The 22,988-nt window shown below is 46.0% G+C and overlaps 1 long non-coding RNA gene across 1 annotated transcript in view; it reads right to left on the bottom strand.

Moving 5' to 3' along the window:
• LOC141165102 (uncharacterized) overlaps window positions 1-9,233 on the bottom strand; it is a 76,769-nt gene extending 67,536 nt beyond the window's left edge. The window contains exon 1 of the long non-coding RNA XR_012251058.1: window positions 8,666-9,233. This is a non-coding gene — a long non-coding RNA (uncharacterized lncRNA). The remainder of the gene's footprint in view (window positions 1-8,665) is intronic.
• Between the last annotated feature and the right edge of the window lie 13,755 nt (window positions 9,234-22,988).

The following is a 22,988-nucleotide window of genomic DNA, read 5'->3' as shown; positions in this document are numbered from 1 at the left end:
ACTTGTTGGCAGGTGAAGATGTCGGAGGAAGTTTGCTTCTTTCAGACTATGTTCAAATTCAACCTTTGCTCAATTTGCACAAGACAACTTTTCTAGAAACTGTGACATTGCTTGCCACCATCTCTCAAATTTTATCCAAGCATATAACATATAGATCTTCTTAATCTCTTTATTATAAGATATTCCACTAAGAAAGGAGACGTCCCTACTATGTCTACACAGCAATGAAAGAATACTAGATAAGTCAGCTCTGGGATCTGAAATCTGGTTGGATTGCATATTTTATGTTAGTGCCCACGGTGAATTACGTTCACCCCCTTTCTCACTCTAAGACCAGGGTCACACGATCGTATATTCTCTCTGCGAGAGAATCGGATTGATTATGATAATGACACTCAGGGCTGCCACTAGGAATTTCGGGGCCCCATACTGCTAAAATTTTGAGGCCCCCTTGAGACTCCGCCCATTCTCCACTCCAGCTCCGCCTCCACCCCAGCTCCGCCTCCACCCCTCGAACCTTCCACAGTCAAAATAAGCCCTCACCCGGCCCCAGATCATAAAAAATGGAGATGCTACAGGTCTCGGAAAATGGCGCTTTTTTTTTTTTTTAACCAAACTTTGAATTTTTTTTCACCACTTAAATAAATAAAATAACTTATGCATATTTGGTGTCTACGAACTCATAATGACCTGGAGAATAATAATGGCAAGTCAGCTTCAGTATTTAGTGAACGTGATAAAAAAAACAAAAAAAAAAACAACAAAGATACTGAAATTAAAGAACTGTGAAATTGCACTTTTTTGCAATTTTACCACACTTGGATTTTTTTTTCCAGTACAAGATATGGTAAAACCAATGGTGTCGTTCAAAAGTAAAACTTTTCCCACAAAAAATAAGCCCTCACATGGCCATATTGACAGAAAAATAAAAAGTTATGGCTCTGGGAAGAAGGAGAGCAAAAAACGAAAATGCAAAATGCTCCGGTCATGAAGTGGTTGAAAATCAATAAATTCTAGAATATAAATACACCCCAGAACATAACTCAAGCTGTGAAAATGTAACAAAAAATATAGTAATTAAGAGTAAAAAAAAAAAGGGGGGGGGACACCCTATTTGTCAACCATTCATGTTCCTACCTTCCGGTTGGCACCTTCTTGAAACGCAATCGTTGACTACTCTTGGTTGTCCTTGTCTACAGGGCGTGGCAGCCTCCTCACAGGGCCTTGCAGCCCCCTCGCAGGGCCAGGCAGCCCCATTTTAGGGCCGGGCAGCTCCCTCGCAGAGCCAGGCAGCCCCCTTGCAGGGCAAGGCAGCCCTATCCCAGGGTCTCACAGGGCGTGGTACCCCCTCACAGGACCTCGCACCCCCTTACCCATTCGCATGACCTCTCACCCCCCCACAGGGCCTCTCACCCCCCCTCACAGGGCCTCTCACCCCCCTCACAGGGCCTCACACCCCCCCTCACTGGGCCTCACCCCCCCCCCTCATAGGGCCTCACGCCCCCCTCACAGGGCCTCTCACCCCCCTCACAGGGCCTCACGCTCCCCTCACACTCTGCCACCACTGGCTGTCCTGACTCCTGCTCCCCGGGCCCCAGTCCACCAGATCGCACCGCGGTCCGACGTCCCTGCCCTGCTCCAAAATGAAAGTGAGCGTGCAGCGTGCGTATCACGTGACCGGCGTAGTTACTGCATCAAGACCATGATGTACTCCACACCCGGTGGCGGTTTAAAGGTATAGCGCATATTTCGGGCCGCTGGGTGCGGGTGGCTGTGCGTGGATGTATATGATGATCTGAACTGTGCTTCCCGGGGCCCAGTGAGTAGAAGCAGAGAGAGAGGGAGGGCCCGGGCAGGCTGTCTGCGGGGCTGGCTGGGCCATCCCTTTTTCCATCTCCTTTTTCACCGGACCCCATAAAGCTGTATGGGCAGTAATGTCCTGATGGCGGCCCTGATGACAGTCTGCTCAAACTCTGCTATGAATTTAAGCAGAGTCTCAGCTTAGGGTGATCCGATTCTCTTGCATGAGAAAATCAGAGCACATGTGTGAAGATGGAAAACTTAATTTCTCCATCTTTTTCATTGTCTGAGTCTGCGCAAATCGGACTGCACACGGATGACGTCCAAGTGCAGTCCGATGTTTTACTCGCACTCATAGACTTGTATGGGTGCGTGTAATCTGATACGGAATGAGAAAAAAACACATTGAAGAGCACTCATCCAAGTTATACACTCGCGTGAGTGAGAACTAACACACACATATTCAGTTTCCAGGCTTTTAATGTTTGCCTAATTTAGATGAGGTACAGAATCCGGGTTCTTTCAAAACACTCAATGTAACTAAACAAAATGAACCAAGAAAACAAATACAGCAATAGTGTAATCTTCTATCTCAGGCCCCATTTCACTTTAAATTGTCCACAATAAGGACTGTGTTACTTCATACAGCCACAACCTGTCAATCACCTCCCACTGAATATCAAATGGTTATTTCCCATACCTGTCAGTTACATACCTCCCAACTTTTAAAGAAGAGAAAAAGGGACAGATAATGCGGCGTGCATAGCGACAATTTTTGGCCATAACCCTGGCCACTCACAATCCACGCACATTTACCATTTCTTTCTCCCCTGGCAGGAGGAGTTGTCAGAGAGGTGCTGGTAATGAGGGGCATTCAGCAGACGCCCGAGACTGCAGGGTGCAGACCCAAATCCAGGACTGTCCGATGTATCCAGGACAGTTGGGACTAGAGATGAGCGGATGGATTCCTGTATCTCTGGTCCAGCATCCAGGTCAGTGTTACCTGGCGGCTGGACAGGAGGCCGTGAATCTCTAATGTTCCAGCGTTCCCGGTGACTTTTGATCACCCATGGCATCCTGCTCATCTCTAGTTGGGACCTGTGGATAATTTTTTGTTTCTTCATTCACAGTCAGAGGCGCCAGAACTTTCTCATCTCTATGTAGCATCACTATACGACATCTTGCTTTTTGTGTCTGTAAGGCAGTGTTCACATGTCCCAATCCTAGTGTGCTTGGCCCCCTCATCCCCATTCCTGGTATGCATGGCCCCCTCATCCCCATTTCAGGTATGCTTGGTCCCCTCATCCCCATTCCTAGTATGCTTGGCCCCCTCATCCCCATTTCTGGTATGCATGGCCCCCTCATCTCCATTTCTGGTATGCATGGCCCCCTCATCCCCATTCCTGGTATGCATCGTCCCCTCATCCCTATTTCCGGTATGCATGCCCCCCTCATCCCCAATCCTGGTATGCATGGACCCCTCATCCCCAATCCTGGTATGCATGGCCCCCTCATCTCCATTCCTGGTATGCATGGCCCCCTCTTCTCCAATCCTGGTATGCTTGGTCCCCTCACCCCCAATACTGGTATGCATGGCCTCCTTATCCCCAATCCTGGTATGCATGGACCCCTCATCCCCAATCCTGGTATGCATGGACCCCTCATCCCCAATCCTGGTATGCATGGCCCCCTCATCCCCATTCCTGGTATGCTTTGTCCCCTCACTCCCAATCCTGGTATACATGGCCCCCTCATCCCCTTTCCTGGTATGCATCGTCCCCTCATCCCTATTTCCGGTATGCATGCCCCCCTCATCCCCAATCTTGGTATGCATGGACCCCTCATCCCCAATCCTGGTATGCATGGCCCCCTCATCCCCATTCCTGGTATGCATGGCCCCCTCTTCTCCAATCCTAGTATGCATGGACCCCTCATCCCCAATCCTGGTATTCATGGCCCCCTCATCCCCATTCCTGGTATGCATGGCCCCCTCTTCTCCAATCCTGGTATGCTTGGTCTCCTCACCCCCAATACTGGTATGCATGGACCCCTCATCCCCAATCCTGGTATGCATGGACCCCTCATCCCCAATCCTGGTATGCATGGCCTCCTCATCTCCAATCCTGGTATGCAAACGTGAGCCAAGCCTTATTCCGATTTTTTTGGAGGCAGAATGAAGAAATAAACAGCAGTCCCAGAATAGTTCTTATTTTTATTTTTGCGCAGTTCACCATGCGGTAAAAGTTATAACGTGGATTTATTCCGATTACAGCGATACCAGATTTATATGGCTTTTTTTTTAGCTTTTGCTGTTATCACACAATTAAAATGCTTTTTTTATAAAACGTAGTTATTTTCGTCGCCATATTCTGAGAGCTGTATCTGATCAGCTGTCATGTGTCCCTAACAGCCGGGAGGGCGTCACTAATCTCGCCCATCGGCGCCCGTGTCATGTAACCGTGGGTCGCCAATGGGTTGGCATGAGAACCCGGGGTCTGCAGGAGACCCCTGCGGTTGTCATTGCCAGGATGCTATGAGCAAGTGAGAATTTTTGCTACACACAGCCAAGCTGAAGCCCTGCTGTGTGTAGCACAGGCAATTGAATAATTGAAACATCTAGTCTCCCATGGAGACTATTGAAGCAACTGAAAAATAAAAATGTAAAAAAATATTTAAAAAATTAAAAAAACATAAGTTCAAATTTCGTCCCATTCAAAATAAAAAAAATCAAACATACACATATTTGGCATCACCGCATTCAGAATCGCCGATCTATCAATATAGAAAAATAATTAATCCGATCGGTAAACGGTGTAATGAGAAAAAAAAATCAAAACACCAGAATTAAGTTTTTTTGGTTGCCGCAACATTGCAATAAAATGCAATAAGAGTGATCAAAACATTGCATCTATGCCAGAATGGTATCAATAGGAACGTGAGCTCAGAGCGCAAAAAATTAGCCCTCATCCAGCCTTAGGTCTCGAAAAATGGAGACACTGTGGTTGTCGGAAAATGGTGACTTTTTTTTGTTTTTTTTAACAAACTTTCATTTTTTTTTCACTACTTAAATAAAAAAGAACCTATACATGTTTGGTAGCTGTGAACTTGTAATGACCGGGAGAATCATAATGGCAGATCAGTTTTAGCATTTAGTGAACATGGTATAAAAACAAAAAATGTGGAATTGCACTTTTTTTGCAATTTTACCACACTTGGAATTTTTAGTACAACTCATCCCACAAAAAACAAGCCCTCGCATGGCCATATTGACAAAAAAATAAAAAAGTTATGGCTCTGGAAAGAAGAGGAGCAAAAAAAACGGAAAAATGGAAAAGGGCCACGGCGTGAAGGGGTTAAAGTTTTTACTAAATTAATTTTTGTTTTCTTTTTCCATTCATGAGTAGTTAAAACCCACTATATTTTTATTTCTTGATAAAGCTATTATGCGTTGTCAGATTTGTGAAATGCATGAAAATGCCATACCACAAAAACAAAAATATTTACATGCAACTTCGGCTTACAAAAGCCTTTTATAACCTTGCCATATGTTTCCGGCTCTCAACTAAGAATAGTGCAACATGAAAAGAAACAGTGATCAAACAGATACCCCCCAAAATAAAAACAAACTTCAGTGAGTAGAGGATTGTTCTGTAACTCCTCCTAGATTTGAACACGTCTGATGTTTACAGCAATGACTAATGAATTACTTACTATTTGTACAGATTACATGATGAAGTTATAGTAAAAAAGTGCATTCAGATGGGCTGATTTTGGTCCATTAATGAGTGCTGATCGACTAAGCAAGAAGGTTAAGCAAGTTGAAGATAAAATAAACTCTAAAAGGCCTAAAGTTAAAGATGACACATTTCCTTTATATTTTAGGCAAAAAAAAAATTGTAATTTTTTACATTTTAAAAATTACATAAAGGAAAATGGGCCGATGCAAAAGTTCGGGCACCCTGCATGGTTAGTCCCTAGTAGCACCCCCTTTTGAAAGTATCACTGTTTGTAAACGCAATTTGTAGCCAGTCAAGAGTCTTTCAATTCTTGTTTGAGGGATTTTCATCCATTCTTCCTTGGAAAATTCTTCCAGTTCTATGAGATTCCTGGGTCGTCTTGCATACACTGCTATTTTGAGGTCTAGCCACAAATTTTCAATGATGTTCAGATCAGGGGACTGTGAGGGCCATTGTAAAACCTTCAGCTTGCGCCTTTTGAGGTAGTCTATTGTGGATTTTGACATGTGTTTAGGATCATTATCCAATTGTAGAATCCATCCTCTTTTCAACTTCAGCTGTTTTACAGATGGTGTTATGTTTGCATCAAGAATTTGTTAAAATTTTAATGAATCCATTCTTCCCTCTACCCATGAAATGCTCCCAGTGCCATTGGCTGCAACACAACCCCAAAGAATGATTGATCCACCCCCATGCTTATTGGTTGGCGAGATGTTCTTTTCCTGAAATTCTGTGCCCTTTTTTCTCCACACATACCATACATTTTCATCATTGTGGCCAAAGAGTTCTATTTTAACCTCATCGGTCCACAGGACTTGTTTCCAAAATGCATCAGACTTGTTTAGATATTCTTTTGCATACTTCTGATGCTGAATTTTATGGTGAGGATGCAGGAGAGATTTTCTTCTGATGACTCTTCCATGAAGGCCATATTTGTGGAGGTGTCTCTAAACAGTAGAACAATGAACCACAACTCCAGAGTCTGCTAAATCTTTTTGAAGGTCTTTTTAACTCAAGCGGGGGTTCTGATTTGCCTCTCTACCAATCCTACATGCAGCTCTCACTGAAATTTTGCTTCGTCTTCCAGACCTTATCTTGTCCTCCACTGTTCCTGTTAACTGCCATTTCTTAATTACATTTCCAACTGAGGAAAGTGCAACTTGAAAACGCTTTGCTAGCTTCTTATAGCCTTCTCCTGCTTTGTGGGCCTCCACCATTTTCATTTTCAGAGTGCTAGGCAGCTGCTCAGAAGAACCCATGGCCGCTGTTTTTTTGCACAAGGTTAGAGGAAGCTGTGTTTTTATAAAGCTGGGAAATTTGCAACACCTGGCCTTTCCTAAAGATGATAGTGAACAAGCCATAACCCTAACAGGCTAATTAAGGTCTGAAACCTTGGTCAAAATTATCTGAGCACACAAATCTCCAAGGGTGCCCAATCTTTTGCATCGGCCCATTTTCCTTTTAGTAATTTTTAAAGTGTACAAAATTACAATATATATATTTTTTTGTCTAAAATACAAAGGAAATGTGTAATCTTTAACTTTAGGCCTTTTAGAGATCATTTAATCTTCAACTTTCTTAACTGATCACAATAACAGTCATTTTGGCTAGGAGTGCCCAAACTTTTACATACCACTTATAAAACACATACTTGAAAAACTGGTACCGGTGTCATCAATATTTTCCATCAGTGTGGCATCCAGGTGTCATCAGTGTTTTTCCGGTATGAATAAAGAAATAAGTAAATTACAAAGCTTCTCCTATACTTTACCATTTTGTTAAACACGTACAGCACACAGATGCCATCCATGTGCTATACGTGTTTTTAATGGACCCTAGACTTGTATTGGCCCTTGTCTTCCTTGCTGCTGTGAAAAAACAGACATGTGCATAGCACCAATCCCTGCATGTGTCACAGCTGTCTAACAGCCGTGACACTTGCAGCCGCGGCGACAGTAAAAGAAATGCCGAGCACGATAAAATACTCGGCGAGCATGCTCACCGAAAGGGTTAGTGAGACATACTCGCTCAACACTAGTTATAATGGCTAAATGTGGTATCCATAAAAAAAATGGGTATCATAAACATGTACACGTGAAGGAGGCTTAACAAAGTAGTAAGGGACAGGAATTGAATGAGTTGTAAGCGAGTCATTCTTCTCCCTGGCTCCTTGGCGTGTGCGGTCGCTTCAAGACAGGTGAGTATAAGTATTTTTTTATTTTATTCTTATTTTTACAGCTTTTGAAGACATCGGCAGCAGAATACAACTCTCAACATTATCCCTTACTAGCGGTGATCGCAGTGTCAGCAGGGGACAATGATGAGTGATTGCTTCAGCACCCGAACTCGGGAACAGCGCTAACTGTACCGCTGATTCCCAGGTGCTGGTACGTGTCACACGGATGTCATCCGTGTTTCATCAGTGTGGGACATTTTGCGGCCTGTAAATTGGGTAAAAAACGGATGTGTCAGCGTGTTTTGCCCACGGACCCACGGTCCGTGGAAGTACACTGACATGTGCACAGACCCATTCATTTGAATGCGTCTACCTGTGTCAGTGTCTTCAGTACGTGTGAAAACTGTCACCACATGTACCGGACACACTGAGATGTGAAAGAGGCCTTATAAAAACAGCCAAGCACCAGGCTGGATGAGGTTTGGGTGACCCCCACTCTGGTAATAGGTGTGGGCATTTAAGATGATACCTGCATCTATCACACATTTATGGCATATCATGTGGAAAGTGGGAGTATTCCTTTAAGTATCTTCAACATGTTTGTTCATTTGTTCAGTGGTGTGGGGCGGACATACCGGGGGAGCCCATGCACTGGGGCCCTGAGGTGCAGGGGGGCCCTTGCAGGACGGATAATAGTGAGGGAAATCTGGCATGTTTCTCAGTGCCCGAGGCTTAGAGGGGCCCATGGCCAGATTGCCCTCATCATAAGCGGCAGGCAGGGAGGGGGAGTGATCCCTGCAGCGTCGCTTTAAATGGCAGTGGAGCTGCAGGAATCCATCCATCCTCTGCTTCCTGACCAGCACTTTCTCCCTGACACAGGCGCGCGGCTTGAAGATGTAGAAGGGAGCAATGGTAAGAGTGTGTTCTGCAATGGAGGATTTGCTGTACTCACTGTTATGCCGTCCCTTGGACCAGGACCAACCACAAGCAAGACAGGAGATCATAGATCCAGGTTAACAGACTCAATTTTACTGTGCAATTCTTCCATACATGGCTGCAGAATACAGATCAAGACAAGTTCTTTGGTTAGTGAAGACCCCTTAGGAATGTGCCTTTCCAATGTCTGTTCTCGTCCCTTCCTGAGACTCAACATCTTCCACATTTCTGAGACCAGGCTGACTCCTCTCTAGAGAAACAGAGGCCTCGCACTGAGCACCTCACAGGCCATGAGCCTAGAACATTACCAGCGTCCACATTCTGTCTCAAATGTGTCCTCATTTTGTTCAGATACCTTGCACTAGTAAACGCTTCTTCATTGCTGATATCGCTGTTGGAGTCTGCTTTCCTATCTGCTCAGTCGTCCTCCACACTCCGTCTCTCTCTGTGTATGGGAACAGAACCTACCCCGATTTTGTGCACTCGGGTCTTGAACCCAGGAATTTAGTGGCCTGGCACAGGCCTCTCCTAATGGCAGGCGTACACTGCCTAAAGTTCCTCACTCCTCACTCTCCCCTCCTAGACTGTCTGTAACCAGGAAATGATTTTCTACAAAACTGCTCTAATGCTGTAACTCCTCCCAGCTAATGATGTAACGCTTGTCCTAACTCTCTGGTGTCTAAGCAGTGTAGTGCAGCTGAATCCCTATCTATTGTATAGTTCCCCCTTCTGGGCCGACATCCTGTAACCCAGGGACGGCCTTTTCAAAGCCTATGGGAGGACCGGCATACAATAATCGACCATAGGGGTTTCACACAGCAAAACACTCTATCAAATAAATAACTATAAACACTAGTGTTGAGTGAGCATGCTCGACACTGCTCGTTACTCGCCCAAACATCACGCTACTCGGGATGTTCGGCGAGCACCGAGCATTTCCGGGTTACTCGGGCGGGAGCTCGGGTCTCCGCCCTGCACGTTTGGCGCTCTTTACACAGCCAATGAACATGCAGGGATTGCCAGCCAGTCACTGCAATGCCGCAGCCATGTTGTTTGTGGGCATTACAGTGATTGGATGGCCGCACAGCGTCACCTCGAGTATTTAAAAAACCGGGCGCCGCCATCTTGGACACAGTTGCTCCGGATCAGCCAGTGTAGGGTCAGTGCTGCTGAGTTAGGGAGAGATATATAGTGCAAAATAGTTAGTGTAGGGTCTCTAAAGCCGGCCAAATCAAACAAACAGTCCTTCTCAGGACTAATATCCATCCCAGATATCAGGCAGGCAGGCAGGCAGACTGTATAGGAGACGCAGTGGTTATACCAGCAAATGCTGCATTACAGTCCTGTGTGCTCCTGTTGGTCAAATTGCTAGACTTATCACCCCGGTCTCAGGGGCCAGGAAAAATTTTTTTTTTTTTCATCTAAATCCTGTATTTATTTATTTTTCCTCAGTCAGACTGTCCAAATAAGCATCTTATTAACCTTTTGGTATCCCCTCCCCCCCCCCCCCAAAAAAAAAAATTTAGTGTGTCTGTGACTGTTCAGACACCAATATATCTGTTTAAAAGAGTCTGGTGTAGGCCACAAAAATAGAACTGTGGTTTTTGCAGTTCCACTGGTCAAATCTCTGTATTATCCTGTTTTTGGCTTTTTTTGCCATGAAAAAAAACTGTAATAGTGTCTCCCTGACTGGTCAAACACCAATATATCTGTTTAAAAGTGTCTGGTGTAGGCCACATTACTATAACTGTGGTTTTGTATTTCCACGGGTCAAATCTCTGTATTATCCACTTTTGGGTCTTTTTTACATAAAAAATACTGTTTGAGTGTGTCGCTGACTGTTCAGACACAAATATGTCTATTTAAAAAAGTTTGGTATATGCCAGTAAATTAGAACTGTGGTTTTGCAATTCCACAGTTCAAATCTCTGTATTATTCAGCTTTTGGCCTGTTTTACAGCTTTTGGCCTGTTCAGTCAGAAATATATCTGTTTAAAAGATTCTGGTGTAGGCCAGACAAAGAGAACTGTGGTTTTCCTCTTCCACGGTTCTAATCTCCTTTCTATTACCCTTTTTCCATTGATAGTGCGAGTGTAAGCTATTTTACTTCATTTACAATGGGCAAGGCGCGTGGCAAGGGACGTGGAACGTGACGCTCTGGTGATGGTGCGTGTAGAGGACGGGGCCGTGGCCAAGGTGAAAATGTGCCACAACCAACAGCCACAGCTTCTCGCTCCCACTTCTTGACAGAATTACTTGGGAAGCACACTACAACACCAGTATTGCGAACTGATCAGTGTGAACAGGTTATTAATTGGATAGCAGATAATACTTCCAGTTACCTGGGCACCACCACCTCCGGTCTGTCTTCCACACGGTCAAGTTTTAGTAGCCGTGAGTCTCGACCGCATACTCCTCCTCACCCTGATGCTCCTTCCTCCCACCATGCCGAGTGTCATCAGACAGCAACTGATCCCACACTTGGACACTCTGAAGAGCTGTTCACTGGTCCATTTCCATATTTGTGCCCCTCGCCTGCTCCGCTTGAAGTGGAGGAAGAAGAGATCCCATGCAGCGATGGCCAAATATTTGAACAGCCACGGCCACAGGAAGTCGACGCTGGCAATTTGTTACAAGAGATGAATGATGACGAGACAAAATTGCCAAGAAGTGAGGAAGAGGATCGTGGTGCGCAAGTGGAAGAGGAGGAGGTGGTGGATGATCTAGTAACTGACCCAACGCGGCAGGAGGACACGCAGAGCGAGGCCAGCATCACACAGGGGGAGGGAGGCAGAGTACCCCAACAGGCAGGAAGAAGCAGTGTGGTGGCCACACACAGAAGGCGGGCAACAATTCCGCGTAACACCAACACGAGGGATGTTGCCAGTACAACCGGTAGGTCTTCCAGAGTCTGGAATTTTTTTAAAGACTCTGCTGATAACGCCAAAAAGGCCATTTGTACCACCTGCCATGCCAGTATCAGCAGGGGTGACAAAACTACCGGCCTGACTACCACTAGCATGATCAGGCACATGGCAGCAAAGCACCCGACTTTGTGGGGTGAACCCCTGGGTCCACGACCAGTGTCAGCGGGTGTCACCACTGTTTCTTCCTCTGTTGTGCGTGTGATAGAACCCCCTGTTGTGCGTGCAAGGCAATCCCCTGTCCATACTGCATGCAAAGATGCCCCCTCCTCTCAGTCTTCACTTGTTATGGCAGTTTCTCAACAAACAGCATCAACGTCCACGACCCACCGCAGCATTAAATTGTCCATATCCCAGAGCTTTGAATGAAAGCGCAAATTCGCAGCCAACGCCCCACAGACCACAGTCCTAAATTCGCACATTTCATGACTGCTTGCGTTGGAAATGCTGCCTTTTAGGCTGGTGGAGACGGAATCCTTCCGCAACCTTATGGCGGTGGCCGTCCCTCAGTACTCAGTCCCCAGCTGACACTATTTTGCCCGGTGTGCCATCCCCGCACTACACAAGCACGTGTCCCAAAACATCTGCCGTGCCCTCAACAACGCAGTTACTGGGAGAGTCCACCTGACCATGGACACGTGGACAAGTGCTTATGGCCAGGGACGGTACATCTCCCTGATGGCACACTGGGTAAACATAGTGGAAGCCGGGACCCAGTCGGACCTTGGGACGGAACACATCCTCCCCACACTGAGGATTGCGGGCCCTATGTCAGTCAGAGTTGCCCCCACAGTGTACAGCTCCTGCACATCATTCTCCTCTGCCTCCTCATGTTCAGCCTCCATCTCAGATATCACCACATCAGTTACAAGCTGGAAGCACTGCAGTACTGCCTCAGCCAAGCGGCAACAGGCTGTGCTGAAACTCATAAGCTTAGGTGATAAACCTCACACTGCTTGTGAGTTGTAGACAGCTGTGAAAGAGTAGGCAGATCTGTGGCTGAACCTACATCCAGGCATGGTCATGTGTGAGAATGGCCGTAACCTGGTGGCGGCTCTGAGGCGAGGCGAGATCACACACGTACCATGCCTGGCTCATGTGCTTAACCTTGTGGTTCAGCGGTTTCTTAAATTGTAACCCCAGTTGCCAGATCTGCTCGTCAAAGTACGCCGCCTGTCAGCTCATTTTCGCAAGTCGGCTACAGCTTCCGCCGCCCTTGCTTTGTTGCAGAAGCGTTTGCAGCTTCCGGCACACCGACTGGTGTGTGATGTCCCCACATGTTGGAACTCTACCCTCCACATGTTGCAAAGTATTTGTGAGCAGAAGAGAGCAGTTGTGGAGTACCAGCTGCAACAAGGCCATCGATATTCAGGTCAAACTCCACACATAAGACCTCAGGAGTGGACTTGGATGTCTGACATATGTACCATCCTGACAAACTTTGAGGAGTTCACCAAGATGGTGTGTGGCGATGACGCCATCATTAGCGTCAGCATCCCACTTGTCTGTCTTTTGCAACACTCTCTGCAGAGAATTAAAGAGGAGGCATTGCAGCCAGAGTATTATAAGATGGATTAAGAAGCCGTAGCGGGCGATTACACACAGCCCAGCCTCATCTCATCCCAACGTGCATGGGGGGACAATGAGGGAGAGGAGGAGGAGGAAGAACAGGAGCTGGTATCATGCGCTCTAGACGGTAGTACCTGTACAACTGTCATACCGTCGGTTTAGCTTGGGTGGCCTGAGGACAGGGAGGAGGAGGAGAGCATGGTAAGTCGTCATCTTGGTGAGAACACGGAAGTCTTGCCCGTTACCAGTCTGGCACGCATGGCTGACTTTATGTTACGCTGCCTTAACCGTGACCCTCGCGTTGTCAAAATGTTGGGTGACAGTCATTACTGGTTGGTGACACTTTTAGACCCCCGCTACAAGGAGAACTTTCACTCTCTTATTCCTGAGGTGGAGAGGTCTACAAAAATGGGGCAGTACCAGAGGGCCCTTGTTTCAGAACTGTTAAAAAAATTCCCATCTGAACACGCTAGCGGCAGAGGTCACAGTTCGTTGCCCAACCAAGAAGTACAGGTGAGAGAGACGCAATTCCAATCCAGCAGAGGCAGGGAAACACTGTCAACGTTCTGGTACAGTTTTCTGAGACCCGCCCAGCTTACAGGCCCTTAGGCGCGGGGTACTCTCACAAGGAGTGGAAAGTTTCAAAAGATGGTGAGGGAGTACCTTGCCGACCGTACCAGCGTCCTCCGTGATTCCTCTGTGCCTTTTAATTATTGGGTATCCAAGCTGGACACTTGGAATGAACTCGCTCTGTACACCTTGGAGGTCCTGGCCTGCCCTGCCACTAACGTGTTATCGGAGCGTGTTTTTAGTGCCGCTGGGGGAATTATAACAAATAAGCGCACTCAACTGTCAACTGACAATGCTGACAATGCTGACCCTTATGAAAATGAACAAGGGCTGAATTGGGCCAGACTTCTCATCACCACCAAATGACAGCAGAGTAACATAAAGTCAAATCCACTGTGTTATTTCGGGAGGTGTATTCCCATGCACCGCTTCACACCCACACATGGGTATACATTTCCTCATTTCGGCTGTTTTTTGCTCTTCTCCTTATCCTCAGCCTCCACCACCACTATACCACCATGGTGACTGTGGTCCGTGTTGCCAGCATTGCAAGTTCCTCTGTCCAATTTTTGGCAGCTTTTGCTTGGAAGGTATAGGCAAAGACTATGGGAGACCCACTCCCCAATAATGGGAATAATGTTTTTAAGATGCTATACTGCATGGCTCTTCCAAGGGGCATTTAAACCGTCTTGTTAAGCTACTGCAACCTCCACGTCTCTTCCAAGGGGCATTAAAACCGTCTTGTTAAGCTACTGCAACCTCCACGTCTCTTCCAAGGGGCATTAAAACCATCTTGTTAAGCTACTTCAACCTCCACATCTCTTCCAAGGGGCATTAAAACCATCTTGTTAAGCTACTGCGACCTCCACCACTTTTCCCAGGGGCATTGATATTGTCTTTTTATTCCACTGCGACCTCCACGTCTCTTCCAAGGGGCATTTAAACCGTCTTTTTAAGCTACTGTGACCTCCACCACTCTTCCAAGGGGCATTAAAACCTTCTTGTTAAGCTACTGCGACCTCCACCGCTCTTCCAAGGGGCATTAAAAACGTCTTGTTAAGCTATTGCAACCTCCACGTCTCTTCCAAGGGGCATTAAAACCGTCTTGTTAAGCTACTGCAACCTCCACGTCTCTTCCAAGGGGCATTAAAACCGTCTTGTTAAGCTACTGCGACCTCCACGTCTCTTCCAAGGGGCATTAAAACAGTCTTGTTAAGCTACTGCGACCTCCACCATTCTTCCAAGGGGCATTAAAACCGTCTTGTTAAGCTACTGCAACCTCCACGTCTCTTCCAAGGGGCATTAAAACCGTCTTGTTAAGCCACTGCGACCTCCACCATTCTTCCAAGGGGCATTAAAACCGTCTTGTTAAGCTACTGCAACCACCACGTCTCTTCCAAGGGGCATTAAAACCATCTTGTTAAGCTTCTGCGACCTCCACCACTTTTCCCAGGGGCATTGATATTGTCTTTTTTTTCCACTGCGACCTCCATGTCTCTTCCAAGGGGCATTTAAACCATCTTTTTAAGCTACTGTGACCTCCACCACTCTTCCAAGGGGCATTAAAACTGTCTTGTTAAGCTACTGCGACCTCCACCACTTTTCCCAGGGGCAATAATGGGTAGAAGGTTGTTAGTATGCTGTAATCCACGTCTGTTTCAAGGGGCATTGCAGTTCCTCATAATTTTTGGAAAGCCTTCCATTCACTGCTTAGGCCAACAGTGCATAGGAGACCCAGTTGCTATAAATGGAAAAAAATGTTTAGTTAAGGCCCTCTGACCTCCATGTCACTTCCAAGGGGCATTGGAGTGCCTCAAAATTTTTGTTAGTCATTGCACTCACTGCATGCCCTTTAACTGTGTAGCCGAACCGCTCCTTTTGGTGCAGAAACATATCCTACAAGACATGTGTGGTTGACTGGCCTGATATTGATGTGAATGGTCCCTGTTCCTCCTGATCTTTCTCCTTTGCCACCACCTCATCCATCATTCATCACCTGAAGCTTTGTTTTAACGGGAGTCATAGAACTGGGATAGTAGCAGGAAAACATCCAGCAATCCTCGGAGGAGGTAGGATATGCGTCAAAAAGCTGACCACCTCAGGCCTAGTCGCTACTACATACATGGGCTTTCATTCCAAGAAAACAAAGCAGACGCTAACTTCTATCATCATCATCATGCTCCTCATCTTGGCACTCTCAACTCCCCTGATGGAGAAGCCAGGGCCCACCGGAGGAGTCTGTGTTATGATCTGCTACAAGCACTAAGGAAAGACAGGAGATCTGTCCCTACAATAGAACTAAGCTAGATCCCTACGATGTAACGGGGAACCTGATCCTGCGATCAGACCCGCTAAAGTCCTCAGCTAGTCTGAACGAAGACCTATAGATGTGAGGGAGGGATCCCTACAAGAACTAGGGACTGGGAGAAAGATGGACACCTCCTAGCAGAAATTGTAGCAGTAAAAAGACAAACAAACAACATAGAACATAGAGGTCAAAAGACCTAGCTAAACTGACTGAGAAAGGTAACAAAGCACCTGGCTACCTTAAGAGTAGAAATTACAATGAAGTCCAGCAAGGCCAGAAGGGCGGAGCAGGATTAAATAGGCAAAAACAGTCATGTGACCAGCATAATAGAAAAAACCTAACAGGAGAGTTCTAACAGTCTGGTTGTCTGGTGGGCTCGTCCAATGCTGCCCTAAAGCAGGCTAGGCTAAGAAAAGTGTGGGGAAAGTTTGAAGGAGAAATAGGGGCGGCTGGGGACCATTTATGGACACCCGGCCGCCCCCAGGCGGCTGGGGACCGTGTGTGAACACCCGGCCGCGGTGCAGCTGGGGACCGAGTATGGATACCTCGCTGCCGAGGCAGCCATTAGGTAGTGGCCAGCTTCGGCCTCCTCCAAACTAAAAGGCCCCATTTCAGGTGCAAGCTAGCAGTATGGTATTGCAGCCTAGGGGTGGGTGGGTGTTTGGTTGCACACTTACGCTTGCATTCCAAAAAAACAAAGCAGATGCTAATTTCTATCATCATCATCATGCTCCTCACCTTGGCACTCTCAACTCCCCTGATGGAGAAGCCAGGGCCCACCAGAGGAGTCTGGTTCTCTGGTGGGCTCGTCCAATGCTGCCCTAAAGCAGGCCAGGCTAAGAAAAGTGTGGGGGGGAGTTTCAAGGAGAAATAGGGGTGGCTGGGGACCGTTTATGGACACCCGGCCGCCGGGCGGCTGGGGACTGAGTATGGATACCTCGCTGCCGAAGCAGCCATGAGGTAGTGGCCAGCTTCGGCCTCCTCCAAACTAAAAGGCCCCATTTCAAGTGCAAGCAAGCTAGCAGTATGGTATTGCAGCCTGGGGGTGGGTGGGTGGCAGGCTGCATACTTGCGCTTGCATTGCAAGGAATGGTGGAGGTACAATTGAACACTGCCCTGGGACAAGAACTTGCACGGGGATAGTTGCAAGTCTGCATCTTCTGATGCGGAAAGGATCACTTCTGATAGGCACACTTTTAGGTAGTGACCTGGGTGTCAGAGATGCTTCCAGGGGTCTTCCCCATGCTGTTACCATGTCTTTTCAGCACTGTATGCATGTGTCACACAGCACATGGCCAGATAAGATTGTAAAATGTTAAAATGACATTTCCCGGTGAATGCATTTGTCACGTGTGAAAGCAATACAAAAGTGCAAAAACGCATAAAAAATGCTACTTGTTTACATAGCCCAAGGTGTGGAGGAGTATTTTTGTTTTTGGTTATTTATTTTACCTTATACACAAGTCTTTACCCTGGAAAGGAAGTTCCTTAACATATTTCACAGGAAAACCGTTTCAGTTTCGTTTTTGAACGTTTTATTGTGAGCCCGTTAAAGTGGCTTAATACCTCTGACCACATTGTTGACAGCAATGACCTGGGGGTCAGAAATGCTTCCTGGGGCGATGCCCATGCTGTCCCCATGTCTTTTAAGCACTGTCACTATCGTTTTGGGCACTTTTTAGGCTTTCTACAGACTGCCGGGGGTGGCGCCGCAAAAATGCTCGGGTCTCCCATAGACTAACATTGGGCTCGTTGCTCGGGTCGAGCACCTGAGTATCATGGTGAGCTCAGCCAGAGCTTCGAGCACCCGAGCATTTTAGCGCTCGCTCAACACTAATAAACACATATAACAATTATTAACCCCATCTTGACTCGACGTCTTCATCACCCAGCCACCCCCTACAATGACGCCAGCATGCAGTGCGCGCCTGTGTCAGAGAGAAAGTTGCCGGTGATGACAATGCTGCAGGAGAGGCGAGTGTTGTTTCTTTTTTCTTAACCAATACACTGTGCAGTCCAAGAGAGGACACTGAAGGTTGGTGTGGGAGAACAATGATGGGGTTGGTGGGGGAGAGCAATAATGGACACTGAGGTGTGGTGAAGGAGAACAATGATGGAGGTGGTGGGAGAGAGCAATGATGAGGGTGGAGGAGAGGACACAGGTGTGGTGGGGAGAACAATGATGGGGGTGGAAAGAACAATGGTGGGGGTGGAGAGGACAATGAGGTGTGGTGGGGGAGAACAATGATGAGGGTGGTGGAGAGGACATTGAGGTGTGGTGGAGGAGAGGACACTGAGGTGTGGTGGGGGAGAACAATGATGGGGCTGGAGGAGAAGACAATGATGGAAGTGGGGAAGAGGACACTGAGGTGTGGTGTGGGAGAACAATGATGGGGTGTTGGAGAGGACAATGATGGAGGTGGGGGAGAGGACACTGAGTTGTGGTGTGGGAAAACAATGATGGGGTGTTGGAGAGGACAATGATGGGAGAGAACAATGATGGGGTGGTGAGGGAGAGCAATGATGGGGGTGGAGGAGAGGACACTGAGGTGTGGTGGGGGAGAGCAATGATGCAGGTAGTGGGGTGAGAGCAATGGTAAGGAGAACAATGATGGGATGGTGGAGAGGACACTGAGGTGTGGTAAGGGAGAACAATGATGGGGGTGGTGGAGAGGACAATGATTGAGGTGGGGGAGAGGACACTGATGTGTGGTGGGGAGAACAATGATGCGGTGGTGGAGAGGACAATGATGGAAGTGGGGGAGAGGACAATGATAAATGTGGGGGACAGGACAATGATGGATGTGGGGGAGAGGACAACGATGGGGGTGGGGCAGATGACAATGAAGGATGTGGGGGAGAGGACAATGATGGATGTGGGGGAGAAGACAATGAGAGGGTTGGGGAGATTACAATGAGGGATGTGGGAGAGAGGACAATGATGGGGTGGGGGATTGGGATAGGAGTAAGGGGGACTTATAATGGACTTATGAACATCAGGAGGTGAAAGGGGATGTTAGATATGGATATAAAATGAATTGGGTGGTAGAGAAGGGTGCTAAGTCCCTGATAGCATCCTCCCCCATCTTACAATTCATTATGACATTTTCAGGGACTTAAAATTTATTGGGGAGTGGGAGAGGAGGTGGTAACATGCATAGGACTCTTTATAATGAATTGAAAGGTGGGAGAAGACACTGTCAGGGACTTGTAATGAATTGGGAGGTAGCACAGGATGCTCAGCACCTGATAATGTCTTCTCCCATCATCAAATTTATTATGATGCTATCAAGGACTTATAATGAATGGGGGGGGCACAGGACAGGGAAAAAGGCTTTGTGCACATGTTCAGGATTTGCAGGAGAAAATTCTGCTGCATATTCTAAAGTGTTGGCTGGAAGAACGCTGAGCAAAATACTTTTTTTTGTTGCATATTTTCCCCCACTCATTAGTACAGGTGAAATACGCTGCAAAAATTGACATTATGCAGATTTTAATCTGCTGTAAATCTGCAAGGGAAAAATAAGCAACATGTGCATGAGAATCCCGGGATCTCACTTTGCTAGTACTGTACAACCTTTTATATTTTCCGTGTGCACATAGCCTTAAAGTTAATTGGGGCGAGTCACAGAGACCGAATAATTTATATTTATTGGGCGACGGAGATTATAGTTAATGGGGGGGAACAGTGTTGGTTATCATTTTATATTTTGATTGGCGCGTGGCTAATAGCATGTTAATGGTGGGGTACATATCTGTTTTCAGGGGCGCAGTGCGGGGGACACATGTATGTATACAATATATGTGACTTTGTTATTTTCAGGGCTGCAGTGATCAGTGTGACAAGACGAGTCATGGCTGGGAGATGTCGACATGAAGGTCTGACCAGATGGAGAAGAAATAGCAGAAACTAATTTAATCAGACAAAACGACAGCGGTAATTTCCTGGATGTAAATATTATTCTATATCAGTACTGCATGACTTATAGTGATAATGTTATCTGTAAAATCCCTTAGGCCACGTTCTCACATTTGGGTGATATGTCCGTGTGCTGCCATATTTTTTTATCGGACGGCAAACAGACTAGTAGAGTTTTATAGGTCCATTCACACATACGTGAAAATCACGGATCTGAGAATGAGATCCGTGAGGGTCAAAGAATTTTTTGTTCTGATCCGCTTTTGAGGATCAGAATAGGACATGCTCAGTGCGTCTGTAAAAGTGGGCAGCACACCGACACTGCACACAGATGCAGGAATGTAGCCTTATTATCTATAGCACAGTCCCTTAGTATATAGTGTACTCGCTTATTATGTATAGCGCCGTCCTTAGTTACATACAGTAGATAGTTACATAGTTGCCTCTTTTATTATGTACAGGTGCATCTCACTAAATTAGAATATCATCAAAAAGTTAATTCATTTCAGTTCCTCAGTACAAAAAGTGAAACTCATATATTATACAGAGTCATTACAAACAGAGTGATCTATTTCAAGTGTTTATTTCTGTTAATGTTGATTATTATGGCTTACAGCCAATGAAAACACAAAAGTCATTATCTCAGTAAATTAAAATAATTAACAAAAAACACCTGCAAAGGCTTCCTACGGGTTTAAAAAGGTCCGTTAGTCTGTTTCAGTAGGCTCCACAATCATGGGGAAGACTGCTGACTTGACAAATGTCCAGAAGGCAGTCATTGACACACTCCACAAGGTTCCAGAGTTCCAATTTTCATTTGGAAATCAAGGTCCCAGAGTCTGGAGGAAGAGTAGAGAGGCACACAATCCAAGCTGATTGAGGTCTAGTGTGAAGTTTCCACAATCAGTGATGGTTTGGGGAGCCATGTCATTTGCTGGTGTAGGTCCACTGTGTTTTATCAAGATCAAAGTAAGCGCAGCCGTCTACCAGGAAATTTTAGAGTACTTCATGCTTCCCTCTGCCGACAAGCTTTTTAAAGATGGAAATTTCATTCTCCAGCAGGACTAAGCATCTGTACACACTGCCAAAAGTACCAATCCCTGGTTTAAAAATAACAGTATCACTGTTCTTGAATGGCCAGCAAACTCGCCTGACCTTAACCTCATAAAGAATATATGGGGTATTGTCAAGAGGAAGATGAGAGACACCAGACCCAACAATGCAGATGAGCTGAAGGCTGCTATCAAAGCAACCTGGGCTTCCATAACACCTCAACAGTGCCACAGGCTGATCGCCACCATGCCACGCCACATTGATGCAGTAATTGATGCAAAAGGAGCCCCAACCAAGTATTGAGTGCATTTACTGAACATACATTTCAGTAGGCCAACATTAAGGATTTTAAAAACATTTTTCAAGCTGGTATTATAAAGTATTCTAATTTACTGAGATAATGACTTTAGTGTTTTCATTGGCTGTAAGCCATAATCAATATAACCTGTATAACAAATAATCTGTATAACACTGTCCCTTACTACATACCATCCTCTCTAGATATATGGGGCGGTCCTTTATTATATAGCTTTTTCTTCTGTTATGTACAGTGCTGTCTCTTACATAGTGTATTCTTGTTATTTTTGTTATTCACAGTGCTCTCTTTTATTACATAGTCCTCTCTTGTTAGATATAAAATGACTGCTGATGGAGCAGCCGGGGACCAGATGACCAGTCCATCAGCTCCTCCATTAGAAAAGAAGCTTTCCCATGCTTCCCATCAGCCGTCATTGCATTTTATATCTAATAAGAGATGATGGTATGTAATAAAGAACAGGGTGCTATATAATCCGATGTGTAAGGAATGGTGCTGTACATAACAAGAGAGGGCACTGTGTAATAAGGGATGGCAATATACATAATAAAGGAGACTATGGAAGATATACAGTTGAAACCAGAAGTTTACATACACTCTATAAAAAGACCCATATACATGTTTTTCTCAATATCTGGCATGAAATCAGAATAAACCTTTCCCTTTTTAGGTCAATTAGGATTACCGTAATGTTTAATATTTGCCAAATGCCAGAATAATGAGAGAGAATGTTTTAAGTAGAGATGAGCGTTGTTCGACTCGAACTGTTCGCCAATCTCAAATTCGAGCTGTTTTGGGCGGTGTTCGAGCCGTTCGGCGAACACGAACAATTTGAGAAAAATTTGGCTGTTCGAGGTTATGTTCGATAACTGTTCGTGCACCAAAATCATAACTGGATTTTTTCTCAGTAATGATGAAAATTAATGTTAATACGCAGTTTGAGTGTACAGCGGGGTGGGGGGAGGGGCAGGGGATGGATCTCTGCAGGAATAATGAAGATCTCCATTTTTTTTTCTCTTTCCCGCATTTACAGTGGGGAGGTGCAATCTGTCAGCCTATCAGCAGCGCACACACGGAGCGAAGTGCTTTTTTTTCACACAAGGAAGGGCATGTGTCATTGGCAGTGTATGTCACATGTCCTTGCCCTATAAGACCAAGCCATTTTCCCCGTCGCCACCATTTTCTCACTGCTGCAGCTGCGTGTTAGACGGCACCGCTGTTGCTGTGTGCGCTATACCTTGTTAATTTCAAGCCAATTTTCGCACAAATCTACAGATAGCTTGGGAGTAGGGAATAGTTGTGATTGCAGTCCTTTTAAGGACTAGGTTACAGCATTTCCTACGACTTTTATCAGGCAGGTCTGTGCTCTTAAATAGATAGATTGTGGGAGTAAAGACTAATTGTAATTGCAGTCCTTTTCAGGACTAGGTTACATCAGTTCCTATCAGTTTTTGCCAGGCAGGTCTGTGCCAATGCTGTGCAAGTTTTTTTCACAGCATTTGGCTGAATCTAGCAAAGCTAATCCTTTTTGGCCTATTGCAGAGTGTGTTAGTCAGTGGAGTAGCCTATCTGTGTTGCAAGATATACCACCTGTGTATAGAATACCAATTTTTTTACTGCACCTAGTGAAGTAAAATCTTTTGGGCATAGCATCATTCTATTAGTACATCTATACTGACCT

The sequence above is a fragment of the Phyllobates terribilis genome, unplaced genomic scaffold, assembly GCF_046119375.1.
Source record: "Phyllobates terribilis strain yellow unplaced genomic scaffold, ASM4611937v1 Scaffold_11__3_contigs__length_659146591, whole genome shotgun sequence".
In the NCBI taxonomy this organism is placed as follows: domain Eukaryota; kingdom Metazoa; phylum Chordata; class Amphibia; order Anura; family Dendrobatidae; genus Phyllobates; species Phyllobates terribilis.
This window is presented reverse-complemented; position numbering and strand designations above follow the sequence as displayed.